Source organism: Culex pipiens, chromosome 1 (genome assembly GCF_016801865.2).
Source record: "Culex pipiens pallens isolate TS chromosome 1, TS_CPP_V2, whole genome shotgun sequence".
In the NCBI taxonomy this organism is placed as follows: Eukaryota; Metazoa; Arthropoda; class Insecta; order Diptera; family Culicidae; genus Culex; species Culex pipiens.
In genome coordinates, this window is record NC_068937.1 from 77856799 (window position 1) to 77870199 (window position 13401).

Here is a 13401-nt window from a genome sequence, read left to right on the forward strand (position 1 = left end):
TGATTGATTTTTCGGTTTCAATTCTTCGAGTTTGGAGGTATTTTCCTTCCTGTGCTGCATGTTACGCATGAAAAATTACTTTTGACAATGTGGGGTGATGCAGTTGAGTTTTTTAGGTCAGATTGGGGCTGTGTTTGATAAATTTTGGTCAACGCATTGTCGATCAACGGCCGGACATGCAAGAGACAGTCATTTGTATTGAGTAATAAGCAAAATTCAAGCAAAACATTTTAAATAAGCCAATGCGAATTTGAAAACATGCAATCCTGATCTTAAATTCTAAAATTCTTAAATTTTAAAATTCTTAAATTCCTAAATTCTTCAATAGTTAAATTCTTAAATTCCTTAATTCTGAAATTCCCAAATTTTTAAAGCCTTATTTTTTTTAATTTTCAAATTCCTGATTTGGTATTATTTTTTTAATTTTTGATAGAAATCTAATATTTAAAGATTTTCAGGTTTTTCGTAAATTTGTATTCTCGAATTTCTTAATTTCAGGGTTTTTAGCTTTTGGAATTCGATTTATAATTTCTGATTTTTTTTTAAATTGTTGAGCTCTTGAATCTATAAATACTTCAATATTAAAATTATTATTTAATTCTGCATATTTTTTATTTTGAAATTTCCAAATTGAAGATTTTTAATTATTGAGTTTTTTAGTCAGAAAATAGATATTTGTATGATAATTGTCAACTTTTTTTTCACTCTGGTTTACTTCATTTCGATCCCGTCCGTGTAGATCAATTGGACAGTGCACTGGACTCACAATCCAGAGGTTACTGGTTGGTGGCCGACAGCTATAAAGACAACTTCTTTTTTTACTCCATTTCGACCAAAAAACTATATCTGTCAAGATATCTGTCCTTTTAATTTCAAAATTCTGCATTTTGAGATTCGGTGAGGGTTTTCAATATTATTATATCGAATACAAGATTATTAAAATGTTTGTGATTTTCAGTCGCATTCAAAATGGAAAATTCCAATTCTTCGATTTTTCATCAGAACATATTGCAAACGAGCGCGAAACGCCACTTTTCGTTTTTGTTACTTTTTAAGGCTAGTATGGAGATCGGAAGAAAAGGGGTCAAGAAACAGCTTTACAAACAGCAGAACAAAAGAGAGGGAACGTTTTCTTGGGGCTTTTCTTCACCCTCTCTGGCCTGCTTTCGCTGCCGCTGCTGCCCATTTAAAAAAATTCTTGACCGATTCCTTCCGAAGTGCATACACCGCTTTAGTTGCGTACCGCTTAAGAAAAATCTTTTCGTGGCCCTTTCCCTGACCGTTTCTTGGGCGTGTTTTTATATGGAGTTTTGCGTATCAGCCTTTACGGTAAAACTATCCAAAATATGTTTTAAATGAAATAAAAAAAATAAATAATAAAAAACTCATTCGTAATTTTATCTCACTCCCTACTAACGTGAGCAAGATACACCCTTTGTTTACAAACTCAAATTGTCCCAATTACATATATATTTAAATTTTAATACAATATTTAAAAATGTTCAAATCGGTTATTTTTAAATTTTGAACTTTCATGTTCAAATTTTCTGTGACTGTTTGCTTATATTAAACATAGGTGGCTGATTATTTTTTATTTAAAAATACAAAAAATGATAAATTCCACAATTTTTCAATTAAATAAAGTCGTTTTGAACCAAATTACTCATTTCTTTAATATTCATGAAAATTTTACAATCAAAATAAATGCATCTTCAACCAAAACAAATAAAAATAATTCGACGGTAACATTTCAAAAGGCATCATGTACATTTTGACACTTTCTGGGTTATTGTATATTCTGAAAGTACTTCTAATAAGCTACCTCTCCACCAAAAATGAGCAAAAGTTACTTCAGTCCGTTTAATCATGATTTTAAATAAAGTAACATAAACAAAATCTCTGCCATCAGCTTTCCCTGTTTATATAGCCCTGTCAACCTGTCAAACAAAAGACTACATGAACCTCGTGACGAAAAAAAAGCAACATGAACAAAGCGCCATGTACATTCGGCGAAGAAAAACGAATCATAACAAAGCGCCCCCCTCAATGACAGCAGGGTGATATATTCGTTGGCGATTTCATAAGAAGTTATGTTTGTTTTTCTCAAATAAAATTACGGAAATAATGTTTTATTGAATTTGGATGATCAAGTATCAATAAAAGCAACGTTTTTTATCGTTTGTTATCATTAGATCATCTAATTTTGCTTTTATATTAAAATGGGAATTGAAAATGGATGCTCAACTTTCAAATGCGTTTTTCTCAAAACACATGGTTTGTACATGATGCTTTTTGAAATGTTGGCGTCGAATTCTAAAAATCGCTGAAAAAATTAGCCACCGGTAGCTCGGGGACTTCTCGAACACCTATCTTGGCTACTCGACGGATCCCCGATGAACTTTTTCTTCGCTGAATGAACTCGAAGGCTAATTTAGCTTTAGCATTGCTACCCGCGGTGCGAAAGTTGGGATGCAAACATGTCTGGAGCAAATCGGATGAACTCTTTTAAAAATTTGAAAATGATATTTCATTGATGTAAGCAAACAATTAGGACATATAATGCAATTGGAAGCATGTTCTATCATACTAGAACATAGTTTTATTGATTTTGATCAACAAAACGGCTAAAATTGGAAAATGAATAAATTAGATCCCCGCGGTGGGCTTGATTCAGTAGCCAAATTAGCTCCCAGCGGTGCGGAAACGTGTATTAGCTACGGAGCAAAGCTAAAACTGGGGATCCAACCGATAGGTTTGCCACGCAATTAGATCTCTGCGGTGGAGATGCCCTAAGTGGTCCCCGTTGTTTTCGCGGAATATGTCCCGTAGATTGGTTCGGGCCGAGTCGGAGACGACGGTCAGGCACAGCCGACAACGATGAGTGGGTGATGCTGGATTTGGAGGAAGGATTGAATTAAAACATGCCCTGATAAGATTATCATCTTGAAATTACCTTTAATTACGATTATTGACTATTTTAGTCAGGATGGGACAGGATATCGTAACCGATTCCTCAAAACCAACCCATTATCGCCCGTCTGCCACTGAACATTAAAGAAAAACAAACTTTGTGACGTCACTGGGTTCGTCGGCAACTGTGCACGGAGATAAAAAAAATCGAAAATTAAATTTTCATGCGAAAAGTGTCATTTAATTTTTTTTCGCCGTGTTCGCACCAATACAGCCTTGCAAACACAGCCCAACCTGTCTTAGAGTAACCTTGTTCCGCAGTACCAAGCATGCAACATTTTCGTAACGCGCGACATTTTTCGTTTTTCTGGATTGACACCTCACCAGAATAGAGCCCTTAGGACAAAGTTCTTTGTCAAAAAAACAAGAGAATAGCCAATTTGCAAACCAATAAAATAGCAAAATGGCGAAATAGAAAAATGGCAATAATAAAAGTCAAAGTAGTTATGTCACAGACATAACCGGAATGGCGTAGACTACGTAAAGTTTAGATGTGTGGGTTTGGTGAGAATCAAATCGGGTAGCAAAATGTTTAACTTTCGACACTTTCGAAAAAATGAAATTCTTAGAAATTTTCAATAGGATTAAAAAGATTAATAAATTTTTAGCATTTCTTGGCATGAATCAATACATAATTATTGATTTTGAAGGAAAACGAGAGCAAAAGATGATAAAAGCCATATTTGCCCCCCGCGGTGGGGTGGGCTTGTTTCAGTGGCAAATTTGCTACCCTAGCGGTGGCGATGACGGAGTTTATTCAAGGTGGCAAATTTGATCTCGGTATTCTTAAGCCGGATGCAAATTTTGATTTGCACTCCAGCGTTGCAGATGCCCTGATTGGATGAATTTTTGCAAGAATGCTAAGAGAAGATTGGGGGGAGGACAGAGGGGTTTGGGGCAAGAGCAGCCTCAGAATGCTGTTCATTCCGTCGCCCCCGAAGACCAAAATTTGTTCCTGAAATTTAAATTCAAATTAGCTCGCTGCCTCGTCCCGGGTGTGACGAGGGCAACTCTTTCAACACTTTAGAATTGGATGAGACGTAAATCTTTCAGAAGCGCTCGCCGCGAATGCGACGAGCTAGTTGGATGTCCTGATTGTTTCACAACCAAGGCTTGACCCACGAGAGGCTTTTCGGCGGAAGGCAGCAGGCGCGCGCCTCATCTTGTTGATGCCTCGTCCCGGGTGGGACGAGGGACGGGGAGTGAGGCACCTCCGAACCACAGCAACCACGAAAGATCCAAACGGTCCGGCCATCGAGAGGCAACTGGCTGAAGGTGACGATGAGAAGGCGATGCGCACTTCTTTTCCAGTTCTGGTCCCTCTCTCTCCTGCTGCTGCTGCTCTGGTCTCTCTCCTGCTGCTGCTGCTCTGGGCTGAGCTTTCCTGCTGCTGCTGCTGCCGGTCCGACGTTTGAGACGTGAATGTTGGAATGAAAACTGGCGCACTTTCTTATATATGATTTCGGCCCGCTACTTCCCCTCCTTTTTCGCGACCGACACTCGGTCGCGTTGCTCGGATGATTTTCCCCTCAAAATAGGTACTTGACATTCCCGTCCGTGAGTGGGAAGCGCTCATTTTGCTTGCAAAATCTCTGCATTTTGAAAACATTTTAAAACATTTAATTGTTTCAATAGTTAAACTATTTTGCCAACAATGAAAGTTTTATAGCAAATTGCTGAATAATTTTCGAATCGAATGGTACATAAATCGTGTCGATTCGATTAGAGGGAAGGAAGATATAAGCGTTTGACGGATGACGCAGTAATCCAGGGCCTTCGGCCCGGGTTTTTTGGAATGACACCCCAGTATCTTCGACAAAGACGTAAGTCTACGTCAATACACTGAAACCCCGATGGTTTGACACCAACTGTTGTCATACGAACGGGGTCACTTTTTAGTTTGACACTCTCTTTACACAGAGCTCACATTTACTACCAAACGATTTGTTTGATAGCATATGTGAGTCGTGTATAAAAAGTGACAGTTCGTCACTTTTTGTTTGACTTTGTCAAACCAGCGAGGTACAAACTGAAAAAGTGTCAAACGAAAAAGTGACCAACCACCGGGGGTTGAGTGTAATAGCAAAATGTCAAAATAGCAAAATTAAATAATAGCAAGTAGCAAAATACCAAAATGGAAAAAGGCTAAATTAAAAAAAAAGCAAAATAGCCAAATAGCAAAAAGCAAGGGAGCGTTCTTTCATTAAGTAACGCAGTGGGAGGGGGGTGCCCAGTTAAAAAGCAGCCCAGTTAATACGGAGTTCACACACACTACCAAACGTTTGTTTTGATAGTGTGCGTGAGCGCCGTGTAAAAAGTGACAGTTGACTTTGACCAACCAACGGGGTACAAACTAAAAAAGTGTCAAACGAAAAAGTTACCAACCACCGGGGGTTGAGTGTATATTCATTAACTTCTAAATTCCTAAATTCATTATTTCCATTTTTTATAAAGTCGTAAACTCCTATATTCCTTATTTGTATTACTTCCAAATTTCTCAAATTCTTAAATTATTAAATGCTTAAATCCCTGTATTCTATTATTTTGATTGAAATTATAATTTCTTTAATTTTTAATTGTGGCATCATCATTTTTGAGCTTTAGAATTTTTGAATTTTGAACTTCAGTCCAGACTCAATTTTACGAAGGCCTCGGAAAAATTTCCCTTCGGATAGTCGAATCACAAAAAAAAACATTTATGTTGTTGTTTTGTTTTTGATTGATGCTTTAACGTGAAGAGTTCCATCATTGCTTTGATATTTGTTCAAAAATAAATTTTACGTCGCTTCCAATATTTTCACAAAATTCCTTCAAAAAGTTGTTCAGACTAGTACCCAACTTGCATTGATAATTTTTGGTAACGATTATCCCATTCGTTGTAAGGTTATGAAAATCGTCATTAATCAATGATTGCCAACTAGGACGTCAATGATTGTTCCACAAAATTATATAAATTTTGAAACGCATTTGATTTAGACCATAACATCTTTCAGTGGCTTCAAGAATTCAATACCCGGCACATGCTGATTCCTTTTGGTGCAGAAATTCATTGAATTTAATTTAATACGGAATATTGTATAGTGATGATTAATTTTCTTCGAAAATGATCAACGACTTCACCTTAACACTTGTAACCCCAACGGGGTCAAAAAAGTTGGAAATGCATTTTCACTGGCTCATACAACCCTTGGAAAAAAAAGTTGGAAATGCCTTTTTTATTATAACTTAAAGTAGACGCATCTGTTTTGGATCTACCTTGTTGGAGGTGATTCTTGACATTCTTCCGGATCGAGTGCAACAAGAATAATCCAAATCGGTTGAGTTTTGGCCGAGATATGATTTAGAATTTTTAAATCCAAGATGGCGGCCAAAATGGCGGTGTTGATACTGAAAAATTTAAGGCGAACAAACTTGCACTTTTTCAGTTTGCCTAACTATTTTTTGATTTAAATTCTTGCAAAAAAAATTAAGGGAACAGCATGTAATTCCATCATGACTCTGATGTTGGCATATCAGCACTTTGAAGTTCAATTACAGCTCATAAAAAACGTTTTAACTGATTGCTCGAAAGGATATGTGTAAGCAAATTTATAACAAAAGTTAAAAAAAGAAACAAGTTGTTTAAACAGTAATAATCGGAATTTAGAACAGAATGCTTATTTTTTACCTTATTGTCTTCCTCAGCTCGACGAACGAGATACGGCCGTAAAACGGATTACTTTGAAAATTGCGTATAGGACCTATTTCAAACTAATGATTTTTTTATATAATTGGGTACTGTTCCGGAGTTCCCGAACGACCCCTAGCAGAACGACGCCGTCGCAATCGCAGTGGGTATTCCTACCTTTTCACCGCCGTGTGCAGGAGCACGCTGCCGCCATCATCATTCGAAACCGAGACGCCGCGACGAACGGACGCAGAAGAAAACGAGAAAGTACCGTTAGAATAAAGTTAGTTTGTAGAATTCGCGCGCGTGGTTTTTATTCGTTCCTCTTCCGAATCCGGAAATCTCGGTCCAAGTTCGGGAAGTTTACAGTCCGCTTTTTCACCGCAACATTTGGTCCTTCAGTGCCGAATAGTGATGGACATGCAAGCACTGAAAAGCCGTAGAAACGCCTTGATGGCGCAAGTGAGTGGGGAGCTGTCAGTCGCGGAAAGCCTCAAAACGCGGAAACCGTCCCAAAGTGAGGTTAAGGACCGCCTGACCCAGCTCAACAAGCTTGCCGAGAGTTTTCGCGAGACACAAACTGGAATCGAGGAACTGCAAGTGGACGCAGCGGCCATCGCCTCTGTGTACAGCGTCCGGGAAGAGTTCTTCCACAAGTACTACAAAGCGAAGGACGCCTACGAGGAATTCCTGGATGTGGATTCCGACGGCGATTCAACGGCCAGTCAGCGGACCGTGGCCGGAACGACCGACTGGAAGCAAGCCATGCACCTGCTCATGGAAACGCAGCGGCAGCTGCTGCTGAATCAATCGGCGCAACGAGCAGGACAGGCATCGAATTGTTCACCACACGGCGGTCAGGTGCAGAATGGGTTACCCCAACTGAACGTTCAACTACCAGCCATCAGTGTGCCCAAATTCACCGGAGATCGCAAGAAGTGGACGACGTTCAAGGACCTTTACGTGTCAACCATTAACAACCGCGATGACCTGACGGACACTCTAAAGATGCAGTATCTCTACTCGTATCTGGACGTCGAGCCCAAGCGTCAAGTCGCAAGGTTCTCTATCTCGGAGGCAAACTACAAGCTGGCGTGGGAGGCTTTGACCGATTACTACGACAAGAAACGATTCACCGTCTTCTCGCTGGTTCGTGAATTCATGGATCAACCCTCAATCGCAAGTGCCACCCCTGAAACGTTGAACAAGCTTGTGACGAGCTCGGACGAGATCGTGCAGCAGCTGGATACCCTCGGGGAGGAATTCCAGACCCGCGATCCGTGGTTGATTCACCTGGTGCTCGAGAAGCTGGACAAGGACACTCGAGCTGGCTGGTCGCAGAAGGTCATCGAAAAGGAGAACCCGAAGTTCGACGAGTTGCTGTCTTTCCTGAAGAAGCGATGTGAGGTGCTGGAAACCTGTTCAGCATTCTCGAAGAAAATGGTGCTCGACGGGAAGAAGGAAGCGACGAAACAAGTGATCAGTGACAAAAAGCTGAAAGCGTTGCACACAACTGCAACCAATCAGAAGTGCGCGAAATGTTCGAAAGAGCATAACATGTATCAGTGTGAAGAGTTCAGGAGGCTGAGCGTGCAAGAACGGCGTGAACTAGTGCAGAAGGCTCGCTTGTGCTTTAACTGTTTGCGACCTGCGCACTGCGCCAAATCGTGCACCTCGAAGTCGTCGTGTCACACCCCTGAGTGTAAACAACGACACCACACGCTGCTGTGCACAAGTGCGGCCAGTTCTGAACGAGCAAGTGAGGAAAGTGGAAGCAGTGCTTCAGTGAAAGTGGTTCCTGAGAAGAAAGAAGAAGTGATCGCTTCGCTGATGGCGGAGCTACCGGAGAAGAAGCGGCAGGTTCTACCCCTGTTGCCGACAGCAGTAGTGAAAGTGCGAAAAGTGAGTGGCGGATACGTCCTCGCTAGAGTGCTGATCGATTCTTGCAGTTGAGTCTTTTTACCGGACGGACGCGTTTTTTAATTCGCTCTACACCTTATTTTTATTTACCTTCACTGACCCAGTCCACAAACGTAAACGTAAACATATTTATTTTTTTTGTCGCGCGTCGCGTGTGCACTTATTAACAAACGTAAGCAAAATGCAGTGCTATGTGCCGACGTGCTCTTCACCCTTCGACCAACAATACCTCTGGAACTGTTCGGGCATTTGTAATCGAAAATTTCACGCAGCCTGTATCGGGGTCAAGCGTGGCTCCGAAGACGACTTGCAACTACATGTACTTCCTATATGCAGCCTTTGTCGAAATAACCTACATATGGAAATCGACATTAGAAAAATAATGCAGCATCATTTAGAAGGCAGTCATATGATCTTGACTCACATCAAGACCAATGACAAGACAAACCAAGAAGCCCTTAATGAACTGCATAATAAAATCATAGGCCTGCAGGAAGAAATTAAGAAATCTGCAGAAATCGCAAGTCGAATACTTTCGGCAGTATTAACACAGGCACCGGCAATGGACTTCCCCTTAAACGAAGTCAGAAAAGCATTTGAAGACACCACCTCGGACCAGAATCAAAAACTCGCTGAATCATTCTGCCGTATCCAGGAAATTACGTCATCCCACCGGGATGACATAATTAAAACAATTGCCTCAGCAGAAAAATGCCCCTCGGACATAATTTTAGCAGTCCACGATGAAGTGAGGGCCCTCACTTCATCCATCAATAAACTGCAAGACAATGAAATTGAAGTCCGGCAAAAATCACTGGCAGAAGAATTAAACGAACAAACCGTACTGGAAATCGAATCTGGCTGGCGACTTATCGGCAGCAAAAAAATTTGGAAGCCAGACTGGACCGACTTCGACGCCAGGCAGCGGACTCGCCGTCTTCAGGAAAAGGAAGCCGAAAAAGCACGTCGCCGCAACCGGAAACATCGTCAACAAATTCAGCACCAGCAACAACAACAATCACAACAACACCATCAGCAACGCCGGCAACAGCAACACCTGCAGCAACAACAATCACATCAACATCTTCGTCGGCAACAGCACCAGACCAACTGCAACTCTGACGCAGGCCGAAACCCAAGTACGCCACATTTTAACTTAAAGGACAATCAATTCGACCAGGACAACGCAAGTAGCAGCAACTTTTTTACTCATTCGTCAACCAAATTGTCCGACAAGGAACTTCTAGACCAGGCAAGGGTCGAATTTTCTGGCCAACCTCCAACTACATCGAATTCAAACTTCATCAACTTCCGAAAAGGGGAAACCATCAACCCCTACCGGAAGGAAAAAACGCCAATCGTCCCACCTCTAAACGCCACCACGCCGCAGCCAGCAAAAACGTCATCACAAACTCCTGAAGTAACAGACAGTATGTTCTGTCTGGACCCAATGAAGCCGCCCATAGTACGCCTAACTGAACAGTCTGCAGTCGGCGATGGCCGTTTCCTGCTGGCCAGACTCCGCGAAATTAAAGTCTATGACAATCTCAGACTATACTTGGCGTATCTGAAGGACCAAAAACCGGACGTCTGCATAGACGGACTAACACTAACCAGCATGCATGTCTTTTTTGCATCCAATGGCCTGCCTACTGAACCTGAACATCTTATGAACATCTTCATGGAATACAACTCAACAATTGGAATTTCACCTAAGCAAACCCTCACCGACCTGGAAACCTACAGGAAATATGTAACAACTAAAAGACTTCAATACCTGCAGCATTCGCGCGAAGCCGCCAACAAATTTTACCTGCCGACTACATCGTCGAATTTTTACAAGCATTGACGCCTTCTAACACGGAAGAAGAAATGACACCCTCGCAAGAGGCAGTAAGTACTATTAATAATTTAAGTATGTCTCCAAAAATTTCTTCAACGGAACAACAGAATGCGAATGAAATTCTAATTTATTGTCAGAATTTCAATCGCATGAAAAGCCCAGGCAAAATGAAGGAAATTTCTTTAAACATTCTCTCACATTCTTTCGACATTATTCTTGGAACTGAAACTAACTGGGACGAAAGCGTCCACCCTGAAGAAATTTTTGGAAACAATTATTTTGTATTCCTAGGCAATAGAAACTTAAATCTCAGTCAGAAAAAGTCAGGAGGCGGCGTCCTCTTAGCCATAAATGCCAGACTTAATCCAAAAGAAATTGTAACTGAAAAACATTTTCAATTTGAACAAGTCTGGGCCAAAGCCACTATTGCAGGCCAAGTACACATTTTTGCATCAGTATACTTTCCGCCGGACCATGCAAATAAACAGTCGTATGAACTATTCTTTAAAACAGTAGAAATCATAACATCAAAAATGGAACCGGAAGTAAAACTTCACATTTATGGCGACTTTAATCAAAGCAAAGTCGAATTTATATCTGACCAAGAAAATGAAGCAATTCTTCTCCCAGTCATTGGGGAAAATGAAACTTTGCATTTTCTCTTTGACAATATTGCAAATTATGGACTTTTCCAAATCAATCATGTAAAAAACCAAAGAAATTCATTTTTAGACCTTTTATTCACTAACTGTATTGAAGACTTTCATGTACAAGAATCTGTAACCCCCCTTTGGAAGAATGAAGTCTTCCATACAGCAATTGAATATTCTATTTATGTCCATAAAAACACTTTGCCCATTGACTGGGAATATGAAGAAGTCCTGGAATACAATAAAACAAACTTTGTAGAAGCCAAACGTAAACTACTTGCAATTGACTGGCAAAATTTATTTAATAATGAAGGAAATGTCGACGAATTAGTAGGAAAATTCTATACGGAAATTAACACTATAACATCTGAAACCGTACCTACTAGAAGAAGACGACGTAATAACACAGGCAATAAATACCCAGTGTGGTTCACTCCACAACTAAGAAATTTAAAAAATAGAAAACAAAAAGCCTACAAACTATACAGAAACAATACAAATGACACAAATCTTCTGAATTATCTGAATATTTCCGACCATTTTTTTTCGGCACTCAATTCTGCCAACGAAGAATATAATAGTAAAGTCGAATCTGAAGTCAAATCATGCCCGAAAAATTTCTTTAATTACGTAAAATCCAAATCCAAAAGTAGTAACTTCCCATCGCAAATGCAACTGGACGAAAATGTAGGCAGTAACTCAAAAGAAATTTGCAATCTTTTTTCAAAATTTTTCAAAGAAGTATACACCTCATTTTCCGAAGAAGACCGCGACCGCGACTACTTTTCATATATACCGGAATTTCCAAATGACGTCTCAGTCAATTCTTTGTCAGAAACGGAAGTACGCCAGGCATTGAAGGACTTAGACTCATCAAAAGGACCAGGACCCGACGGAATAGCACCTGCATTCCTAAAGAACCTTGCAGAAGAATTGACATATCCACTGCATCATCTTTTCAACATGTCAATAAATACTGGAAAATTCCCACAAACATGGAAAAAGTCTTTTTTGGTGCCTATTTTCAAGTCAGGCCCAAAATCAGACATACGTAATTATCGCGGAATTGCCCTTTTGTCTTGCATTCCAAAACTTTTCGAATCTATTATAAATGAAAAAATCTTTCAGCAAGTAAAAAACCGCATTACATGTAAACAGAACGGCTTTTTTAAAGGCCGCTCTACTAGCACCAACCTTTTAGAATTTGTAAATTTTACACTGAATGCAATGCATAATCGCAATTTCGTAGAAGCAATTTACACAGACTTTAGTAAGGCATTTGACAGAATCGACATACCATTATTAATCTTCAAACTGCAGAAAATTGGAATTCAACCGAATCTTTTGGAATGGCTTAAGTCATATTTGACTAAGCGCGAACAAATTGTTCGCTTCCAAAATGTACTATCGGAATCAATTCACGTCACCTCTGGGGTTCCGCAAGGATCCCATCTAGGACCTCTTCTTTTCATCTTGTATGTAAACGACATTTCCTTCATTCTTAAAAAAATTAACGTACTTGTATATGCAGACGACATGAAATTGTATATGGAAATAGGAAATGCCAATGACAGTCATGTATTCCAAAACGAAATTAATCTTTTCTACACATGGTGTAGTAAAAGCCTACTCCAATTGAATGTAAAGAAATGTAATTCCATTGCCTTCAGCAGAAAACATGAAACACCAAACATAACAGTATTATTAGGAAACCAACCAGTAGAAAAATGCAAAGTAGTACGTGATCTAGGTGTCATCCTAGACTCACAACTAACTTTTGTAGAACACTATAACACAATAATAAACAAGGCAAAAAGTACATTAGGCTTTATAAAGCGCTTTGCATTCAACTTCCAGGACCCGTATACTATTAAATTACTCTATATAACGTATGTCAGGCCACTCTTGGAATACTGTAGTATCGTCTGGAATCCATACTATGCCGTACACCAAGCACGTATTGAATCTGTCCAAAAACAATTCTTACTGTACGCACTACGTAAACTTAACTGGACTGCATTTCCTCTCCCATCGTATGAAGCACGCTGCATGCTCATAAACATACAATCATTACAAGAACGTCGTAAATTTGCCATGCTCTCTTTCATCAACGACATTATTTCTCAACGCATACAGTCAGCAGCATTATTTTCAGTAATACACAATAGTATTCATGAACCAAGCCGTACTCTTAGACATTCACAACTTTTTAGAATAACTGCATACACGACAAATTATTTAAAAAATTCGCCATTAAATCAAATGATGCGCTTTTATAATGAAAATTCACAGTACATACATTTCGACATGTCTAAACCGGAACTACGAAAAAATCTGTACAATAGAAATAA